This window comes from Diplotaxodon limnothrissa, linkage group LG17 (genome assembly GCF_057381915.1).
Source record: "Diplotaxodon limnothrissa isolate DT_005_m linkage group LG17, D_limnothrissa_male_GT1.1, whole genome shotgun sequence".
Classification (NCBI taxonomy): domain Eukaryota; kingdom Metazoa; phylum Chordata; class Actinopteri; order Cichliformes; family Cichlidae; genus Diplotaxodon; species Diplotaxodon limnothrissa.
In genome coordinates, this window is record NC_140612.1 from 20,744,559 (window position 1) to 20,767,926 (window position 23,368).

Sequence of the window (23,368 nt, forward strand, 5' to 3'; positions counted from 1 at the left end):
AAATGGGCTCCTGTTCAAACAGAGCTGGTTAATGTATGAATGGGTGTGAACTAGTGAATTGTACAAAGTGCTCAGAGTAAAAAAAACAACAACAAAAAAACGCTATATACAAACTAGTCTGTTTACCATTTTACATTTAGCTTAAAGCTTTAGTTACTCATAGTTCTGTATATTGAGATTATTATGGAAAGTAAATGCTAAAAAAAAATCTGTATATAATAATCAAATTTGGCTTTTGTGTTGGAGAAAAATATACAAGAGTGGTCAGAAATTTACATCCAGTCATGGGTGTGAATGTCAGGAGAATTTGGTTTTTTTTAATGATTTCTTTGAACTTTTTCTATGGGGGAATGATTGTAGAGCATACATCTTTAATGACTTTAAAAACAAGATTTTCTTCAATCCACAAAGGCTCAAATACAGGGAGTGCAGAATTATTAGGCAAATGAGTATTTTGTCCACATCATCCTCTTCATGCATGTTGTCTTACTCCAAGCTGTATAGGCTCGAAAGCCTACTACCAATTAAGCATATTAGGTGATGTGCATCTCTGTAATGAGAAGGGGTGTGGTCTAATGACATCAACACCCTATATCAGGTGTGCATAATTATTAGGCAACTTCCTTTCCTTTGGCAAAATGGGTCAAAAGAAGGACTTGACAGGCTCAGAAAAGTCAAAAATAGTGAGATATCTTGCAGAGGGATGCAGCAGTCTCAAAATTGCAAAGCTTCTGAAGCGTGATCATCGAACAATCAAGCGTTTCATTCAACATAGTCAACAGGGTCACAAGAAGCGTGTGGAAAAACCAAGGCGCAAAATAACTGCCCATGAACTGAGAAAAGTCAAGCTTGCAGCTGCCAAGATGCCACTTGCCACCAGTTTGGCCATATTTCAGAGCTGCAACATCACTGGAGTGCCCAAAAGCACAAGGTGTGCAATACTCAGAGACATGGCCAAGGTAAGAAAGGCTGAAAGACGACCACCACTGAACAAGACACACAAGCTGAAACGTCAAGACTGGGCCAAGAAATATCTCAAGACTGGTTTTTCTAAGGTTTTATGGACTGATGAAATGAGAGTGAGTCTTGATGGGCCAGATGGATGGGCCCGTGGCTGGATTGGTAATGGGCAGAGAGCTCCAGTCCGACTCAGACGCCAGCAAGGTGGAGGTGGAGTACTGGTTTGGGCTGGTATCGTCAAAGATGAGCTTGTGGGGCCTTTTCGGGTTGAGGATGGAGTCAAGCTCAACTCCCAGTCCTACTGTCAGTTTCTGGAAGACACCTTCTTCAAGCAGTGGTACAGGAAGAAGTCTGCATCCTTCAAGAAAAACATGATTTTCATGCAGGACAATGCTCCGTCACACGCGTCCAAGTACTCCACAGCGTGGCTGGCAAGAAAGGGTATAAAAGAAGAAAAACTAATGACATGGCCTCCTTGTTCACCTGATCTGAACCCCATTGAGAACCTGTGGTCCATCATCAAATGTGAGATTTACAAGGAGGGAAAACAGTACACCTCTCTGAACAGTGTCTGGGAGGCTGTGGTTGCTGCTGCACGCAATGTTGATGGTGAACAGATCAAAACACTGACAGAATCCATGGATGGCAGGCTTTTGAGTGTCCTTGCAAAGAAAGGTGGCTATATTGGTCGCTGATTTGTTTTTGTTTTGTTTTTGAATGTCAGAAATGTATATTTGTGAATGTGGAGATGTTATATTGGTTTCACTGATAAAAATAAATGATTGAAATGGGTATATATTAGTTTTTTGTTAAGTTGCCTAATAATTATGCACAGTAATAGTCACCTGCACACACAGATATCCCCCTAAAATAGCTAAAACTATATACAAACTAAAAACTACTTCCAAAAACATTCAGCTTTGATATTAATGAGTTTTTTGGGTTCATTGAGAACATGGTTGTTGTTCAATAATAAAAATTATTCCTCAAAAATACAACTTGCCTAATAATTCTGCACTCCCTGTATATACAAATGCTCTCATTAATATTTAGTTAAATGTCCCTTGACTAGACACTTCGGGTAACATCAACAAGCTTCTGGAATAATTCAGACTATATATTTGACCACCCAGGCAGAACTGGTAGTTAATTTACATTGGCTAGTTTCCTCGCATTCTCCTGGCTTTTAAGTATAGTTGACTATAGTCTTTGTTATTGTAAGGTCTTTACTTTATAATAAAAATGCACCGTGAGGCAGTTGTGATTTGATGCTAGATAAATAAAATTAAGTTGAATTCAGCATATTTTCAACAAGGTTTTGGGAAGCCCATTCTAGAAGCTTAATGTTAGCCAGCTTTATCCAATTCAGAACCAGTTTTGATATGTATTTGTCCTGTTAGAACACCCGACTGTGTCCAAGTTTCAAGCATCTAGTTCTTAATTTTAATTTAATTTAATTTAGTCCTCCATTATTCCACACACTTTGTGCAATGTACCAGCCCATAGCATGATGCTACCACCACAGTTGGTACAGTGTTCTATACTGTGCAAGTTTCAGTGAGTCTCAACGGTGTTGATTGTAGAGCAGAGACTTCTTTCTTGGTACGCACCATCTCAGTCCATGGTGGTGTAAAACTGGCTTCATTATGGACCGTGCTGCTGGTGTTCCAGCACTTTCCAGTTTATAACAGGCTTGATCCTTGGTGTTTCCTGGGTCGTTCCTGAACATCCTAACCAGTTTCCTCTTATCTGAGGGTGAGAGTTTGGGTCTTCTTCTAGACCTTGGTAAAGTTACACATTTTAATAATTTGTACTTGCATTCAGCTGTTTGAACGGATGATCTTAGAATCTGCTGCTGTTCAGAAATGGCTCCAAGAGATCTTCCAACTTAAGTAAATCTAGAATTCTTGTTTTTAGATGATGAGTTCCTTGAACTTTTTAATTGATCTGAGTATTGATCAGTCCACCGAGTGCTGTCAAACAAGTCCTTTTTATGCTGTAAAGAGAACCTACCATTTGCAGTTAATCCTGATCACTGATCAGAAGTTAATAGTCCTTGGACCCATCAAGTTAAAAGACATTGCAAAACCCTCAATATCACTTAGAAATTTTTTTTTGAGTGTATGTATATATTTGAACCTATGTGGATGAGAGATCATTCAAAATAAATTCAAACTTGTGCACTCAGGTCTTGTTTTTTATAGTCATTATTGATGCATGCTGCACAGTCATTCGACCATCGAAAAAGAACAGTTCCAAGTATTCACATTGATGCCAATGATGAAACCATGGCCAAACAGTATAAGGTGGATTTCACTGTGATACATGGTGTAGGTTTCTTCCTCAGTAGATGACACTGTTTTATGGCTGCTGCTCATTTTTATTTTATTTTAATCAAAACTGAGTTGAAAAAACCTTTTAAGTGCTCACTTTAAAGCTTTACCCTCAATTGCAGTACACCTGGAAACACCTCGTATAGCACATGTTAACAAGGTGCTTAATCTCCCGTCCATGTGCTGTTGCCATGGTAGCGAGCCGATCTGCCTCTTATTTAAATGTAAATCCCCAAAACACAGATATTCAGCTCTGTGGGAAACTATTTTTTTCCTCTTTCTTCCTTTAAATCCAGCTTGGCTGGAAAATCTCCTGAAAGGTGAGGAGGAAGAAGAATCAGGAATTTCAGGAGGTTTTTAATCTGCCACAGGCCTTATAACTCAGATCACATATCAACCTTTAACCTGCATGTATTTCCTTTAGTTAGACAACAGGAAATGAAGGTTTGTTTTCTGCTCTGTGCAGTTTTACCTTGGAGCCAAACATGCTGCAGTCCACCAGAGAGCGCTGTGGTTCTTTAACAGGCTCAGTGGCCTGCGGCCCTGCAGTTTAAGAGGTTTTCTTCAAGCCTGCAAACTTTTCTCAAAGCGATATTAAAGACGTTTTAGTGGGAAACTGGAGTTAGTTTTGTGGTACTGAAGAATGACCCACAAAGAGCATCAAGGACTAGCACAGATTAACGGACAATACAACTTTATTTAACCAGAAGTTGGCGTGAATTTCTGTATAATCACTTCCCTTTGCATTAGAAGGGCACTGTGACGCACCAATAGCAACTTTTTCTCTGTGTGATTGGAAGATAAAGAACAAGTTCTGCACACAGTTCTGCAGTATAACCACGGACAACAGGGGGGAAAGGGGAAGGTCAGGATGGAGAAGGTTGGTGTGACAGTGCGGCAGATGCTCAGGATGGGATGATACACTGAGGCAGCCCCTGAAGTTAGTGGCCCAAGAAACAAGAAGAAGCACCACAGTCAGTGTAAAACATGGACAATATGAACATGATGTCACCTGTTGATTTGTGAAGTCCTCTTCTGAAGCCTTGAGTGTTTTCAACGTCACCATCTTGATTGTTTGGTATTAGTCCTTTCCTTTCTTTGAATGGGCTCACAAACTCATCAGGAAGGTATTTAGAGAGGTTTTACCGCACATTTCTATAGGACCACAAGACCTTTTGCAGCCACAAGTGTGGCCCCCTGGTGGCCATTACAAAGAATACAAGTCTAAAACAAGAGCATAATTATTTCTTTTGGCTCTTAAATGTACAAACAGTATTTAAACTTATCTGTTCATGTTTTCTGATTTTGAAATACTTCAGATTTTCTTCTGCCAGTTACTGTGAACACACCGTTGTAGGTGTGCCTTGGATCCACCTGTTTGTACTCTCCTTCCTCAATATTTGAACCTTAACACTGGTCAAAACAACTGTTTATTGTTTGTTTATCACAGCTGATGTCTTCTGCCGCTCCCTGCCCTTAACTTTAGGTAGCACGTCTGTCTATAACACTGAAACCAACATGTCTCCATGTTAAATGATTGGAAAGTGCATATAAAGAGATTTATTCGGGTTTTTCACCCAAACATGGAACACTTCAAAACATTTTTGTCCGGGTCAATCGTTTACGCCCAGATTTAGCTTTCAGAGGTGGTCTGTGGTGACGTGTTAAACTCCTCAGGGTGGCGCTCTGCGAGTGGTGCATGCATATAGTATGGCTGAGTGACGGGTGAGAGGTTTACATGTGAAGAAGGGGAAAGAGTCATGTGATTGTGGGCCACGTGCACTCTGATTGGTCGAGTGTCTTGAAATTCAAGTTAAAAGTGTGTGATTTATTGTTTTTCCCACATCCATCTTTAAATGGGGCTCATCATCATCATCATCATTGGATGAGAGTGATGATGCTCAGATGCTGAATTCCCCCCCCCCAACCAGGTTTCATCGTTGCCATGGTGATGGGGCCGCTCCTCCACGCCCACACTGCTTACCCCCTCTCTCTCTCTGCTCTCTCTCATGCTCACAGCGAGCGAGCGAGGGAGAAAAGACAAGGAAAAAAGAAAGAGAGCGAGAGAGAGGTGTGTTTTCTAACCCACGCATTGGAGTGGGAGACAACGTGCACACTCACACGTGCACACACACACACACACACTTGCATCCACAGTGTGTCATGCTAGCAGTGTGTGGGCTGAGCCGACCAGCCTTCCACTCATCCTGCTTCTCTCCCTCTCTCTCCCTCTTCTTCTCCTCTCTCTTTTTGTCTCCAGATACTCCTCTTCTTCTTCTTCTTCTTCTTCCTCCTCTTCTTTTCTCCTCATCTTCCATCCTCTCCCATCCTCTCCTCCTCTGTGTTTCTCTCTCCATCTTTTCTTTTCAGTTTATCATCATGGAGAACGAGTCGGCAATCTTCTGGGTGAGTCTCTCTCTGCAGCGCTCTGTGTGTGTGTTTGTGTGTGTGTGTGTTAAAGGTTTGTTTGGATGATGTTTCAGCAATATGTTTGCAAGTGTGTGTGTGTAGGTGTGTGAATCAGTAATTTGTAACTTTAAAACTCACGATTCCTTTTATTCACACTTAACCATTTTTACCTCTTCTTATCATATGTTTCCTTCCCTCATCCCTCCTTCCCATCTCTTTCCTTTCCCTAACTGTCTTTCATCTCCTCCTTTCTATCTCTTGGTCCTTTTTTCTTTTTTCTTTCTTCATACTTTTTTCTCCCCCCCCCCCCCCCCCCCCCATTAGTTTCCTTTGCCAATCTGTCCCCTTCCTCTTTTCTTTATCCCCGTGTCTCTGTTTTCCATCTCACCTCTTCTGTACCTTACCTTGTCTGTTCCTTCCTTAATTTTTATTCTGCTTTCTTCCTTCTTTCCTCTTGATTCCTTTACTCTTCTCATGTCCTTCTCTATCTATCTTTTAATTCCTTTACGTCTGCATACCGCCTTCCCCTTCTCTTCTCTTCTCCTCTCCTCTGCTTTCCTTTCCTTTCCTCTCTTGTCCTGCCTTTTTATTTCCTGTTTCTATTTCCTCCAGCATCACTTTACTGTCCTTTGAGTATGTGTGTGTTATGTAAGCGCAGCTGTCAATGTGTAGGCTGTAGTCTCAGACCGACCACCTAAACACATGATCCCCTCCAGCCCATCCCACTAAAAAAAGAGAAAGAAAAAACCCCACTTAAAACAGGAACAGGAAGTAGATCTTCTTCTAAAGCACTGACTCTCTTTGACATCTTGTTGCTGTCACAGCTAGGTGGTTAAAAGCTGTTGTGAAAGAAATTTATATCACAAATTAATGCGAAAAGAAAGTGTAATTTAAAAAATTATAGAGGCTGATTTTTTTCTGGAAAGCTTTGGAAAAACTCCATTCTTAAATGCCAGATCGTGGTTTTGAATGAATGGTATAAATGGCGTTCTTCACTCATCAAACAAGACAAGACATCTGACATCTGATAATTAATCCGGTTTGCAGTTTGTGGAAGCTGGCTTGTGACTGAAGCTGGCCAGATTTTTAAAAATCATACCTTTCCTCTGATATTGATTACATTCTCACATCGTAGAGACAATGTTAGATTCAATTCAAAGACAGTTTCACTAAGACTAGCTACTAGCAGCTAACCACAGCTAACAAAAATAGCAGCAACAAAAAAGCAGCGCTTTCAGACAGAAAAATTCAGCATATCCTCAACAACTCACCACAGTATAGTTGTCATCAGTCAGAAGTGACTTGTATCAATGACTTGTATCAGTTCTGACTGATGACTCCAGAGTAAAGAGTGTAGAGACTTCTCACCCAGCATTAACAGCTGAGGTAAGCAGTGGACTGACAGCCTTCCACAAATAGGGAAAATCTGCAGGTTCCAGTACAAACAGTAGTAGAAACACACAGGTTGGCTTAAGCTATTTTGGAGATTGAAACATTTTTGTCATACAGCAGCCATCTTAGCTATTGTTATGCACTTGAACTGGGAGGGGTAATAAAGCAAAAATCCGCTGATCCACTGACATCTAGTGGTGAAACTTTTACACATTAGCAATTTTAGAAACCTGTTTATTTCTTCTGTAAAGTTAGACATTTGAATGTAGGAGTCTGTGGGGACTGGCTGTTGCAGCCAGCTTCAACTTTTTTAGTTAACCTAATTGTTAAAAAGGGTTGTTTTGTTGTCCATTAAGCTCATTTACATTTCTCAGAGGAGTGATTACACTATTAGAATTTATTTGTGTGGAAAATGGTGAAAATTGTAGTTAACAGATGTTTCCAAAGGTCCAGCTGTGTGGAAACCTCCGAAAGGCCCCGAACAGGCTGGCCTTGGCCACGCTAACCCCCATTTAGTCCATGAAGGCCCTGAGGCCAGAAACACTAATTGTCTTGTATCTTTGTTGGAAAACATGTTTGAATTGGCATTTGCATTTACAGTCTCTTTGAGTCTTTATTGTCCGTTTGTCATTCTGTGGTCTTTGCGGTTGTTTTTGAGCCTCTTTTTCTCAATATTACATCTTGTTACAGCCTTATATTTGATATTGATATTTTTAAATCTTTTAATGGTCATGCTATCTTTAAAAGTATCTCTGTGGTGATTTATGGGATAGAACAAGAGTGTCCACCCTTGGGCACTCTTGTGCTGTTGTTGATCCATGAGACAGCTGCAGAGAGATGTTCTAACATGCAAAGAGCTGAAATTAAAACAACCGTTAAAAACAATAAAAAGTGTCCACTGTACCCACTGTCTGAGCTTTTTGGTCTTTGGTGTCTTTTTCTCCTCTTCTCCTGTTCCTGGTGAACTCCTTTGTCTCTTCTTTCCTTGTTCTGGTCTACTAGTCACCCATTTAGAATTAGATTTGCATCCGGTGTGCAGTTCGCTTTTTGGAGGACTGCACAGGAGCTCATTTATGATGAATAAAAATGCCTCTCCATAGGCTCTCTGTAAGCAAATTTCTCTGTAAATAGTCAAAACAACAGTAGCATAAGCTAAACTAAGTAGTTTTTAGTACCTAAACCAAACCAGGTAGAGTTCAGGAACTAAATCAAACTAAGTTTTTACATAAAACAAATCAGCAAAGAGAAAAACACATGCCTGACATACATACAGTGTATTCTTCCACCACCTAAAGTGGGCACTGTGGGGCTGTAAAACGAGGCCTTTATCTCTTGGCTACAGATATTGCTGCAACCACTTCGTCAGGGCACCGATGCCAAGTGATGCCTTGAGTATAATGAGAAAACGCTGGATGCATATGTTGAAACAATATTATGTTATGTCTCGAGATCAGAAATCGTTGTTTGGTTTTTATCTTTTCCAATTTGCTGTGCTTTGTCTCATTCAGGAGAAGACACTGATGCTCATTCAGTCCATTGTATCAGATGCTGTAAGAATTCTTGTTCTTACTCTAATGTGAGAAGTACAGATTCTCCTCAGATTTTAGGTTCCCAGTGATGTGCGAAACTTGACAAGATAAAGTGTGTGTCAGAGGGAGAGAAATTCAGTGTGTATTATCAGCTCCTGCTATTGGTTACCATGGTAATGGCCAGGGGAGCTGCATTTCCAGGACACACACACACACACACACACACACACACATCTTGTTCACACCTTACAATAAAAAGCATCTTTGGTGATCTGACCACAAATGGATGGATGGCTTTAAATCCAGCTGTGAGCACACCTGAAGCATTCAGACGTGCTATCAGGATGTGGCTGTTTATATTCAGAGCGACACATGTGGCGAGAAGTGCAGCAAGAGCGCAGATACATAATGAATGCAAATGCAGTCAAAACCTCTCTCAACTGCTGGGAGAGGACTGAAATTATCATCAAATTAAAGTCATGAATTCAAGATTCAATTTAGGGATGTTTTCACTTTGGTTCGGCTAAAACAAACTGGTCTGTTTGCGCAGCTACTTCGACTCATTTAGGCGAGTGAGAAATCTCATCTCGTATAAGGACAATTGTTTGAAATTCAATTCTGGATTTTACAGCAAGGCAATGAAGAGAAGCCAATATGAGAGAAATATGATGTCTCTTAGTACTCTCACAGCAGCATTTTCGGATCACCTGGAGGCTTTTTCAGAGAGCTGTTAGGACTTCCTGATATTAAGGATAAAGGCCATTTTTCACTTTCATTCTGAGACAGGGTGTTCCTAATTTTGACAAATTAAGTAACTGAAAGAACGTGGTCCTCCAGATGTCTTTTGTGTGCGAGTTAAAGGATATGATGACTCCAAGATTCCTTACAGCATCACTGAAGGCCAAGATAATGCATCCACAGTGACTATTTGATTGTTAAGTGTGACGGTATTAACCTTTTCTAGGTCCATATCTTCTTTTATTTCCCAAAAGTAAACAAGGACAGAGTTAGCACTAAGAGTTTCAAGGGCCAAAACCTATAACAAGTCCAATAAAGTTTCCAGATATTATAGTCAAACATAGAGGCCAGTCATCCGTGAAGGAGATAATTTAGTAGGTTGAGGTGAATTGGAAGTTTGGAAGTAAGCTAGCTCAAACAAAAACATAGAGAAGTTGGTATAAACCTTCAACCTTTAAAATACTTTTGTATTTTGTTATTTGGCTGATTTACGGTAGCGTGAACCTGTACGCAATCTTAAGGAAGGTGCCTCTTTGCTTATGAGGTCAGTCAGTAGTAAACCAGAAAGGATATAGGCTCCAGGTCGGACACAAAGGATAAAATAAACAAACTAGTAAGCGCCGTGAAGCAACTGTTGTTGTGATTTGGTGCTATATAAATAAAATTTTATTGATTTGAATCTGGAGAGTTAGCTAGTTTGGCTGGTTTACATATAATTATCTCTCATCAGATGGCTAACATAGAAAATAATTTTCAGTGTAAGGGTTAAACTGCACACAGTGAAACTATATATTCTGAGGTTCAATCAGTGAGGTACAGCAGTGGCATCATAAGTTCCTACTGCCATCACATATCAGCACAAACACCATCCCCAGAGTGGTTTGGTGTGACATGCTGCTGTGTGGTTTGGTCTACTCACTGTGATAAAACCCTGATCCTCAGCCTCAGAAAGCTTAGAAGCCCTCATAGTGATTCTTTTATGAAGCATGTGTGGTAATGTACACCATGACTTTTTAAAAACAGGAGTAGTCCTAATAAAAAGCTGGAGAGGCAGAGTTTTTAGGGTTTGTGGTCTATACAAGTTCAATACAATATTTTTTAGTAGTAGTTGCAATTTTGATTTAAAAAAACTATAAGATTTCTAGTTTTTTGGTTCAGAATTTGCCTCTGAGAGATAATAACTTTATTGGCATAAATTAAAAAAGAGAGTTGACAAAGTTTCTTGACAGACATCACACAGTATGGCCAAAAATAAAACAATAGTGTGAATGGGAAATTAAAACAGTACAACTCTCCATAAAAGTATACAGCACATTTTTAAAATGATACACTAGCAATTACAAAACAATAAGATATGATAGAACAATAAATGTCAGAAAGAGCAACGAAAGAGAGAATGCATCATATAAAACACATAAATATGTGATTTTTAGAAGCAATTCTGAGAAGTCACACTGATTTCAAAGGTAGGTCATTCCAAAGTCCTGATGGCAAAAACATCATCTACTTTAGATTTAAGTCTCAGAACAGCCAGGAGGGCTGAGGATCTAAGGCTTTGAATTGGCTCATGTGGGGTCAACATATTTGCTATGCAGCTTGGAGCCAAACCACATCGGGCTTTAAAAATATCAGTAAAATCTTACAATCAATTCTAAAACCTACAGGGAGCCAGTGATGAGAAGCCAGGATCTGGGTGATGTGACGCCATCTGCTTAAACCAGTAAGAACCAGAGCTGTTGTATTTTGAACCAGTTGGAGACGAGTGACATTTCATTTATACCAAAAAAACAAAAGAAAGCTAGAGTAATCTAACCTGGAAATAAATGCACGGACAACTTTTTCACAGATCACATTTTGAAAGCACTGGTTTAATTGTGGCGACAGATCTGATTTCGTTGAAGCAAGACTGGAAGACTTTCCGGATGTCTCAGTTAAAGTTTAGGCCTGAGTCAAACTGTAGCTTTAAGTGTCTGGCGGTTGGGTACATGTTAACATGTGTGTTGGCATGATGGCATCCCACAGTTGCTGCATACTTACATACATCCATGATGGAAATCTGTTGTTTCACCACATCTAGTGAGATCTGGTGACTGTGGAGGCCACTTAAGTAAAGTGAACTCATTGTCATATTATAGCATCTGTTATAATGGCATCTACTGGGGGGGTCTTCCCACTAAGACCCCCAGAGTGTGTGTGTTGCCTATAGCCATTACAGCCAGCCAGCCACACCTTTCTCATGTTCTCCTGAGGGAGACCTTACCTTTGTAACATGTTGATACAGGTATCTACCTGAAACTGACACATGTAGAGCCGTGGAGACCTGTCCTGTGTGGTCTTGTTGTTATGCCAAATAAAAGCCTAGTGTTCTACCTACCTGCCTGGACTATGAGTTATCTGGTTGTCCCAGGCTAACTAAGAAATTAGTTTGAAATGATAGGAGCTTCTATGACATGGATTGTAATCCTGCTGGAAGCAGCCATCATAAGATGGGCGTAGTGCGGTCATAAAGGGATGGACATAGTCAGCACCAGTAATCAGGTAGGCTGTGGGGTGTACAGGTTTCACAGTTGCTACTAAGGGGCACAGAGTGTGCCCAGAAAATACAAGGTATGATGGATCCTTGTTTTCATTTTAGTTATTCAAAATTCTGTAGCAGAAATCAGACAAAGCAATATTTTTCCAGTCTTCAATGTCAAATTTTGGAACTTGTGTGAATTATAGCCTCGGTTTTCTGTTGTGGCATCTGGTGTGTCGTTCTGCTGCTATCACCCATCCATCTCCAGGTTCGACATAAGCATTCAGAGATGCTCTTTTATATACTTTGGTTGTAACAAGTGTTTGTTTGAGATAGGGTAACGCAGATAACCACTTTGATTGTATGGGAAAATCCTAATAGACAAAAAGATAGCATTTCTTCCCCGTGGTTGGTTCGAACTTCAGTAGGTCGTCTTCACCATTTCTATATACCTAGAAGCATCAAGCTGCTGCCATGTGATTGGGGTATTAGACACTTCCGTTAAGAAGCAGTTGAACATCCATCCATCAAGTCAAAGCAGAGAAACTCAGACCCTACACCCTCTTCTAGCTCATCCGGAAATTCCCAGGCCAGCTATGAGACATAATATATCCAGCATGTCCTGGATCTTCCCTGAGTCTTCCTCCCAGTAGGGCATGCCAAGAACACTCACCTTCACCTAGGACAGGGGTGTCAAACTCAAATACACAGTGGGCCAAAATTCAAAACTAGAACAAGGTCGCGGGCTAACGTTAATATTTATTGAAAAATATATTCCTCCAGATTTAAGAATGAATCTCTTCTTATGGACTCAAACAAGTTTTGCTGAAAAACTGAATGTGGAACAAGCAAAGCTTAATACTAAACAATGTATATATTAGCTGTATAATACCAGTAGGCCAGCTCTAATAGTAATTTGGTATGGCTTCGCGGGCCAAATGTAATTAGGCTGCGGGCCAAATTTGGCCCGCGGGCCAGAGTTTGACACCTATGACCTAGGAGATGCCGATTAGGTATCGCAGATATATGCCCTAATCAATTCATTTGTCTCCTATCGATGTGGAAGAGTAGCAGCAGAGCTTAGGTAAATCAACAGCTTCACTTTCAAATTCAGCCCTTTCTTCACACCAATAAACATGTACAGTATGCGGGGCCCCAATCCATCTTTTAATCTCTTGACCTCTGCTGGAAACAGCACCACAGGGTAATCAATATATTTTGGCATAATTTCTGGACAGCTGTTGTGTTCCCTACTTATATTCAGATTTCACATACTCAAACCGTTAAAAGCACTTAAAAGTTTCAGTTGGTTTTGTCAAATCTGTGGTTCATAAAGGCCATCAGAAAAACAAAACAATCCCACAGTAATCATCCCAGTATGTTTCTCTACAAGACGCCTGTTTGTTATTATTCATGAAGTGATTGATTTGCAGGCGAACAATGCAAACTCACTACAGGCCTAAAGGGTAACTATAACCCTAAATTAGACGTGAAAGTGATCGCTACTGTTAGTCTTTGCAGTCGTCTCTGAATAAACTCTAGTGTCTACATTTATAAATAGAAGGAACAGTCTTTCTCTCTGAGCAACAGTGCAGCTCACTGATGGTTTTTTTGGACAACAATGGAGCTCGATGACACAGAAAAGACATGTACAGACAACACTTGTAAATAGGGTACATGCTGTGCTGCGTTTGGTGTTGTGATGGGCTATAATATTTTTAAAAATCTCCAAAGATCGTTTAATCCACACAGGATTTGGGGGGGATTTGTAATGTGTTCATCACATAATGTAACAGCAGGTTTTAATACTTCATGTTGGATGTGAAATATATCAAATACAAATTAGGACACAATTAATGTGGTCTTGTTCGTCCATGTTTATTCGGACTGTGAGTATTAGACCTTTTTTTTTAAGTACTTTTAGTTCTGTTCTGTAGTTACAGCTAAGGAAATAACAATGAGGCTTCTCAAAAAGATGTAAATAGAAGAATATGTGGATGTGTTCTTGTTCAGGTATCAATGTGAGGACTTCTGTAAGCGTTTGACCTTCTGAGGACATTTTGTCAGGTCCTCGCTTTCTTAGAGGCTTGTTTGATGGTTCAGGTTTAAATGAAGTCACATCAAAGCAATTGTCAATGAGGGACCTCAAGAAGATATACAAGAATATGTGTATGTGCATGTGTTCTTGTTCAGCTGTGAGAACTAGTGTGAGTGCGGGGACATTTTATTGGGTAATAATGTTATTGCAGAGTTTAGTGGGGTTTCAGGTTAGAATCAGGTTACAGTTAGGAAAATGTGATTGGATGAAATCGATGTCAATCGCCCAGTTAATTCTCTGGAAACAACATCAACATTCCTGGATGAATAGCGGGAGGGTCTAAACTTTTTCAGTATCGTTTGTCTTGGTGTTTACCTGATGAGCATCAGTAAAAAAAAATATAGTAAGAAATATACATTTTTAGTGTTAACCTTTTTTTCCATTTTATTACTCTGTGAGTATTAACCCTTTAAAACCGGTCAGAGCGGGCACGCTCCGTTTTGCATAACTATTTTTAAATCCCGGTAGCACAGCAACCACGTGAGCTAGCGCAATAATTTTTTTTGCATATGAGACCGGAGGAGTTGTACTTACATCTTATGCCATCAGCTTGTCCTAGGTCACAGTTTCCTTCCACATATAGCTTTGCAAAAACTGCATAAAAAGCACTTGCAGCAACAAAAACATAATATTCCAGAAACTCGCTTTGCCGATCCGATCAGCTGTTCATAACACTTCCTACGTCCATCAGCGTGAACTATCGCATGTCCGCCATGACCTGCCCAAAACCGGAAGTGACGTCATTTTCGCGGAAATGTAGTTTTTTTACCATCAGGGCCTCATGAGCTTATACTGGTGTTTTTAAAACTTATGTTTGACTTTATGACTTTCTGTATCGTTTCTGGGATGCTTAGGACTCATATTGCACTGCTGGAAATAGTTTATTTTGATGCATGTGCTGCTTTTTTGCAAATTTGCAGTATAATATTTATTTTCGTTTTTCCTGCAGTGTATAAAAATTGGTGTATTTCAAAAATAAAACTATGAAGACACTCAAAATAAATTTCCTGTGGTGGGAAACTAGTTTGTGCAACTTTTTTGTATTTACAGTTTTGAGGGATAAGCCTCTTAAATTTCTCTAACTAGAAATATATGTTAAAAAACAAAAACGATTTTAAATTTTTTTGCAGTTTATTGCACTTTTTTTGCCATTTATGTAATTACTATGCACGTAATGCATGCATATTATTACAATTTAGGCTGTAATGGTTGTATTGATGTATAGCAACTTGAAATGCTCCCAAAAATGGCTCTACAACATGTAAAAATATAATATAAGCTCTGGCGGACTTGGTTCTATAGGTCTTAAAGGGTTAATGTATGATCCTATAACAGGGCTTCTGGACCTTATATCAAATTTGCATGTATTCTGAGTCTAGTCTGTCTGAATTCTGTTTTTATAGTTAACATTTACATTCAGGCATTTAAACACAATCTGTGTCTTAATCCCAGAGGTCAGGATTTTTTCTCAATTTTTCTTCCTTCAAATCGTCTTAACTTGAATAATATAGTAGGTCTTTTACAATCTTCCTAATAACAAAACCAGCACAATGTCATATCCTCTTCCATCTATTGATTTATGCAGAAATATGGGAATATGGTACTCAAGAAGCCTGCCTCAAGTGGACATTAGAGCAATTGCAATTTTTCTTCAGCTTCATTTTTCAGCCCTCTGGGTTGCCTCTTAAATTTTCAGTGATGGGGCATAAAATGTTAAAAAGCTGTGTATGTGTATGTCTGTGTTCTTGTATAGCTGTTTTTATGAGGACTAATGTAATAATTATTATTATACCATCATTGGGTTGTCTTTTTATCACATGCCTTTTTGAGGGTTTAATGTCAAATCAAGTTGCAGTTAAGGAAATTTCAACGGGGTCTGTCACAAAGATAGAAGTTAAATGTGAGTGTTTGTGTGTTATCAGTGAAGTCCAGGTTCTCAGCTTTTTCCTGGCAAACATCCGTTTCCTTGGCAACCCAGACAGGAAACAGGAAGCGTGAGTCAGAGGAAGTCCTTCTAATCTTTGTCTTTACTTGTTTTAAATTGTGTTCTTGTTTGCAACATGTCCTCCTGCTGTCTGCGTTGCTGTGGACACATTCCGGTTTTACAGACAGACCCACACAGACCAGCTGGCTAGCATGCTGTTAGCAATTAGCAAGCCACCAACTGCCTGCAAGTAGGCTAACATAAGCTATCATGCTTTTTACAACTACATGAATGTACTATTGCTGTGTGATTCATTACTATTACTGAAGGCTACTCACCATACCAATACCAACTAGATTTTTAAATCTTAATATAAAATGAGTAGCAGTAGGTGGACATTGGGTAAGGCATGCATGTGTTGTTTGGGTTTCCACCAGCGTGGAGTTACCAAAAATAGAGAGAGCATAGCTTAATATATGAAACAAGAAAAGACCGCTATGTAATCCATTTATTTCAACAAAGTAACTGTATTCTGAATACCACCTTTTGAAAAGGTAACTGTAACGGAACACAGTTACTCATATTTTGTATCTTAAATACGTAACGCCGGTACATGTATTACGTTACTCCCCAACAGTGCATGTAGCCGAATTAATCGAATAAACCGAATTAAAGCAACTGTTGGATTGCTGGTTAAGAAAATAGAAGGACAAGTGTAAGTTGAAATAACCTTTTGCTCATTTCCAGCTCCATATTCTTATTCTTGGACTCTACTAGAGTACCATGCTTGACTTATAGTTCAAAATAATCCTTGCTGGGTTTTGGTGCAGTTCTGCAGTTCATCTTCTCTCTGAAACTAGTTAAATTAGCTCTAAATCCAAAGACTTTAAAAAGCGGAATAAGTTAAAAATTTACAGGAAAAAAATGGAGTTCATTTTGTATGGTAAAATAGCTCTATAAATGTAATATAGAAAAATAAAACAGAATTTACTTACCAAATGTAATAGAGAAATACTTAATGAGTAAAATAATTGGCGACTGGCTCCCTGATGCTAAGTCTCATGGTTCAAGGTTATCTTTGAGTGTCAGTTTGCAGTCCATGCACTGGCTCGCTCGTACATGCTAGCAGCTAATCAACCCTGCTAGCATGTACGAGCTTCAGCTGCTGCAGTGAGGCCCTCAGCCAGTTCACGTTTCTTTGTACTCGGCTTAGAATAGAAACTGAGAAATAAATCAATATGTAAAACTTTACATAATTCTGCCAGCATGGCAGTGGATAAGGAAAAAAGGTTTGCAGCCTTGTTGCCATGCTAACAACTTCATATTGTGTAACTAAGTGAACCTGAAATGGCCTCCGTGAAATGCAGCTGTGTCTGACCCACTTCTGATTCACACTGCTCCACCATCTCCTAACATGTTTTTTCTCCTTCTTTTCCCCCTCTATATCCTGGCCTCCCTCGCCTTTACCTCCCACCCGTCTTCCTCTCGCTCTTCCTCATCTCTCTTCCTCCCTTTCTACAGGATGGGCAGGGCAGCTCCCAGAACACAATCTGAAACCCTGAGACCTCTCACTCCCCTGCAGGATTACTACACTTTAACTACAGTATTACAACACAAAATCTTTCATAGTTTGAAGGGTTCAACAAAAGGCACTACAATATAAAGGTCTCCATCTGCTGCAGAAAGCACCCATCCGACTGCTACTACAGGATTACACCACATCTTCATCCAATCAAAACCTTTCAGAGACACAGGAAGCAGGCACCCCAGGCTGCACCAGGCTGCCCCAGGACCAGAAACCAAAGAAATCACCGGACCAGTAACCCAGACCAAAACAGAATCAGGAAAGACCAGAAGAGACCAGTCGAACTCAGTAAAGGACAGTGGAAAAGTTTGATGGGACTCTTGACGATAGGTGAGTAAATCTATCTTGATATTACTAGGTTTCCTCTCTGCACTTGAAGCGATGATGGATTTGCTTTTAGCCATTTCTGACTCTTTGTTGTCACTTTCAGCTGTTATGAGACTGTTTTGAGTTTGTTTTAAGTCATTTTTGCCCTTTGAGTCCATTTGGAGTCTTTTTTTAGTCATTTGTTTTGTCTCTGGAGTCAATATTAGTTGTTTTATGACTGTTTTTAATCTTTTTGTTCTCACTGTTGGCTATTTTTTGTGCTTTGACTCTGATTTTAGTCATTGTAGTCTTTTTGTGGTAATTTTTTGGGGGGTGTTTTTTATGAGGCTACTTAGTCATTTGTCATTTAGTCAGTTTGGTTTTGGTCATTTCATTCTTTTAGAGACATATTTAGTTTTTCTGAGGTCATTTTGTTGTTTTTAGCGGTTTTATAGCACTGTGCAAAAGACTTGAGCCACCACTCATTTTGCTAGAAACACAATATATTGAGAGCATACAGAAATCGAGTTTGTAACATTCTAACAAACTTGACGGTCAATATTTGATATGATCACCTTTATTCTTCAGCACAGTTTGAACTGTCTGAGCCAGCTTTCTGTAATTTTTTTAAAATAGTCTTCATGAACATTTCTGCTGGCTTCTTGAAGGACATTCAAAGCTCTTCTTTGGATGTTTCTGCCTTTTATTCTGATCCCACACTTCTTCAAAATGTTGAGGTCCAGGCTTTGGGGAGGCCAATCCATGAATGATATTGTTCAACTGTGTGCTTTTCTGTCCAGATATGCCTTTATTACATTAGGACTAACACAAGAAAAAAAGGACAAGTGTGATATTTTAAAACACTTCCAGACACTCATTCATTTGCAGTCTAATATAGGACCCCGTTTCTGCTGGTTCATCCACCTCTTCATTTAGGTTCCTCCAGCATATTTAAGGTCAATGAAGTCTCTTTTTTTATATCTCAGTCTATAAAGAGCATAAAAAACACTCCTCACTGGCTCACATTCATGCCACAACATTGCAAACCTTGAGTCATGTTTGCAGGTCTGAAGAAGAAGTGAATTAGCTTTTCTGCTGCCGTGATTCAAACAGCGCTCACATCCTGCAGCTATTGGCTGCAGTGAAAGCAGCTGAGGCGCCCTGTCAGTAGTGGAGGAGGAAGCCATTTTTTCTCTCTTTGGGCTTATTTTGAGTCTCTTCATGGCTGTTTTTAGTCATTTTGAATATGCATGTATAGAATCACCAGTCGAATTTTTACCTTTGGAAGTTATGCCTCTGCTGCCACCTTTGCTGTTGCAGAACTCTCCCATAGGTTTAATTCAAAGTTGTCTGAGTATAAAGTCTATATGTTATCAAACCTATGGATAAATACACTAGAGAATTTAATACTGAAACTAGTGAAAAAATTAACTAGAACTCAACTACTTGATATAAACTGAAAGAAAACTAAACAGAATTAAAAAAATAATTGAATGAAATGCTGGACAAGTACTTGAGTAACAAAACACAACAACGTGATTAAAGAACAATCACCAAAGAAAAAAAAATATTTAAAGGTACGAAGACCCCTTTCTGACCTCGAGTCCAGGAAAACTAACCCGGTGTTCCCCTCCTGACTCCTCCAATAATAACGGCAATATCTGAAGTGCCTGATTAATTGGCTTTAGGCCAGTTCTATTGTAACAAGGTGGAAGTGTGTATGTAGGCTGAAGGCAAACTGTCAGCACAAGTAAAAACGTGCTTCTCACTTAGCCTTCACTCGACAACTTGCTGTGCTTTTTTCCTTCTCTTTCAGCCTCTGAAACAGAATTTGAAATTCAGGACGTCAAGCTAATTTTTTTTTCCAAATTATTTTATTCTGATCACTCGGTGTGTAAAACAGCCAGACTGTGATTGCTGTCAGCTGGAAACACAGACGCTCTTCTCACTACAGAGGAACATTCAGTCTTTCTGAATTATACAAGAGGGCCGTGAAAGTACATCTGAGCTTTTTATCAGTTTTCCAGCTGTCAACTAAAATTATACTTAACTTTCAGATGTCAAAATGTAGACTGCTGATACACTCGTTGGATTTAAAATGTTTTTTTGAGTAAAAAAGGCCTTTTTTAATGGAATTTGGTTGGTATTCATCACATGACAGCTCATCAATTTCAAATGTACTGAGAGAAACTGAAGGCTTTCTATGGTCTTCACCTTAATGTATCAGTGACATATACCATATTTACATATTTGCCTAAACTGCCATGAATACAGCTGTGGTCATGCATATCTCATGGTAATTTGTTTTTAATGATTTCGTTGAACTGTTCTTTTTCCACGGTGGGATGATTGTACAGCATAGGTCTTTAATTACTGAAACAAGAACTGGAAGCACAAGTTGGAATTCATTTGGGATTGTCTCTAATACTTTTGGTATCCATCAACAAGCTGCAATAAATGAAACCCATTTGACACCTCAGAGTTAATAGAAAAATACACCTGTTATGGGATTCACAAAGATTTAGATTCTGTTTGAAATAGATGGACTCTATGCCTTATCATTGGGCAGTTAATGTTCATCAACCAACTGGTGACAGAGAAAATTCAGTGTTTGTGTGTAAACTCTTACTATTAATCAATTCTTATCGGACTCTTCCTGTGGTCTTCAGGAACCAAAGCATTTTTAGACCTCACTTCTACTTCCAGATGAAGAATGTAGCCTCAGCATTGTTCTGTGTGGGAGGACAGTGGCTCCACTCAGGACAAAAACTGGAAATGATCAAAGTGTTGACCCCAAGTTATTTCAGGACAAAGTCTCCTGCTGCTCTAATCGAACAAACAATTTCTACTTTTTCCCAAAAGTCGAGCCTAAATCGGAGAAGCACAGAACATCCTTGATCAGATCGGTCCTGAAAGAAACCTGAGGACCAACCCGAGGAGACATTACATAACAGAGCACTCTGCAGGGTAGAGTGGAGGAAAACAGTCACTGTGAGCAACACAAAAGCTGCTCCTGCTCCCACTGAGTATTACCTGAAGGACCCATTAACATTTACAACAGCAAGCACAAAGATAACAAGGAGCTGCGCTTTTACCAGGGAAAATATACTTTGATTGCCGATATGTAGCAGAAACGTTTTGCTCACTCAGGTGTGAAAGTCTGATTTTCAGAGCGGCTGAGATGGAGGGAAGAATGGGAAGAGAAGAGGGATGAAACAAAATGGAAGAAGCAATGAGAGATGGAAAGAAAAAAACTGAACCTGTCTACATTTTCCAGGTGTTTGAAGATCTATTTGCTGAATTGATTTTAACCATTTTTTATTAGCTCTACTTCTCCGTCAGATTTATGAAAGGGCAATACTAGAACTTTACTCAAATTTCTTATAGATCGTCTGCTGTTTGGCATTTTAGTTAATGAGAGGATTTATACTCCTAACTTGTCTCATATTGCCATTTGGTTAAGGTCCTCTGGTATAACATTTAACAAGCTGGGCTCCTCTCTACCTTCATTTTTCAAAGTCTAGTGCAGGGTAGGATCTGTACAAAGAAAATAGAAACTATATTTCCTTTAAGGCTGAAGACATTTGCCTTTAAAGTGGATATAAAAAAAAAAATCTCAGGACTTTTCCCTTGAAGACAGCAGTTCAGATCCAATAAAAGACCATTCATTTAGACCTGAATAGAAATCAGTTGTAGAAACTGCATGGAAGCATTTGTGTATACCTGCAGGTCATCAAAAGACATCTGATAAATATCAGATATGGTAAAAACTGCCATTGATCGACAAACTATTCAGTTTTATTCCATCTATCTAAAACATGTGTGGGCAGATTTTTTCTTTTCTCTGAGAATGTGAAAAAACTGAAACATGAACCATAATGCTGAATTGTGGTGAACTTCATGAATGTGGTAATCATAATGTAAAACTTCGTTACAGTACACTAGGACCAGCTAGGTTCGACTACTAGAGTAGTAATAAGTGTAGCGTGTAATAAAGACCACAGACCAGAAAATAAGTTACAAAGAACAAAAAAATGTAAAAAAAAACTGAAAACAATTCAGCAAAAGGCTGAATAACCCCTTAAACAAACAAACAATCAAAAAAAGAAAAGTTGTCTCTGTGTCCTTTAACTATTAATCCCAGAATTACTCTGAATGCTTATCCGGTGCTTTGAGAGTCAACTGTTCTTTTGCAGAGGTGTATGGATTAATCCTACCAGTTTTTTTTTTTCAGCGAAAGAGCGCAACCTCCAGCAGGGGGCGCTTTTCCCGTTTCCTGCTCAGCACAGTTCAATCGGTCTGTTGGTGGCTCACCATCTTGTTTCTTGCTCAGCGAATCAAGCTTTGATTTTAGCTCGGCATTTCCCAATCCAAACCTTAATGGCCAAGTCCCGTTCAGTTATGTTCAGAATGTCACTAAGGCAAGGACAGGTTGGAAAGACCAAAATACATTCTCCAGAGTACAAAAATGGCTTTATGTAGACTTCTGGCTTGTTTTTGAATATTTTTTTCACTTGTTTAGGCAGCAGCTCCGCAAGGACTGTCTGCATTTCTCCCTCTACAGCAGGGGTGTCAAACTCAAATATACAGTGGGCCAAAATTTAAAACTGGAACAAGGTCGCGGGCTAACATTAATATTTATTGAAAAAAAAATCTTCCTCCAGATTTAAGAATGAATCTCTTCTTATGGACTCAAACAAGTTTTGCTGAAAAACTGAATATGGAACAAGCAAAGCTTAATACTAAACAATATATATATTAGCTGTATAATACCGGTAGGCCAGCTCTAATAGTAATTTGGTATGGCTTCGCGGGCCAAATGTAATTAGGCTGCGGGCCAAATTTGGCCCGCGGGCCAGAGTTTGACACATATGCTCTACAGCATCAAAAGGAAGGAACAACCCGGTTGGGTGTGGCTGGTCACAGGAGTCACGCTGCAGCGTGCCCTTTCACAATAAGAGTCTGAACACATATTTTAGCCATCTTACCTGACTTAACATAAAAACACCATGAATTAGCAAGTTTTTTAACCTTTATGATCTATTTATTGACTATTTATCACCTGTAATATATTTCTTATGACTGTTTTTACTAACAGGCTTTTATTTATTGACAGCTATGTTAACCAGGGTTACAATAACATATTTCTTAACAATAAGATTGAGATCCTTGTTTTAAAACCCTTTTAGAAACAGATGACTTTATGTTGTACACTGCATTGTGTAAGTCCTGTACCAGGAGTAAATGGTTGTATCAACCAATGACAGAAATACTTTAAAAACGGACACCAATTAGGAACATAATACAGACCTGAATTAAGATTAAGGTCATATTTGCAATTTATGATTTTTTTTTTGTACATGGATTCTGTGAATTATGAAATGTTGTCATATATCTGTAGACCTTTCCATAAAAGGTTTGAATTATGGCTTCTGATGCCAAAATATCCACTATAAAAGGGCAGATGTTTAGTTCAGGGGCAGTTTGTTTGCACAAAAACACGACAAGCCCTCTCAAGTCAAGTTAAATACCAGTACTGACTTTTAGAGTTATTTGCCTAGAGTTTCTTTTACCTTTTT

The 23,368-nt window shown here is 39.2% G+C and overlaps 1 protein-coding gene across 1 annotated transcript in view; it reads left to right on the forward strand.

Moving 5' to 3' along the window:
* Positions 1 to 17,470: 17,470 nt before the first annotated feature.
* shank3b (SH3 and multiple ankyrin repeat domains 3b) overlaps positions 17,471 to 23,368 on the forward strand; it is a 58,568-nt gene continuing 52,670 nt past the window's right edge. Inside the window, exon 1 of the mRNA XM_085375722.1 lies at positions 17,471 to 17,813. The gene's annotated coding sequence lies outside the window, so the exon portion shown is untranslated. The remainder of the gene's footprint in view (positions 17,814 to 23,368) is intronic.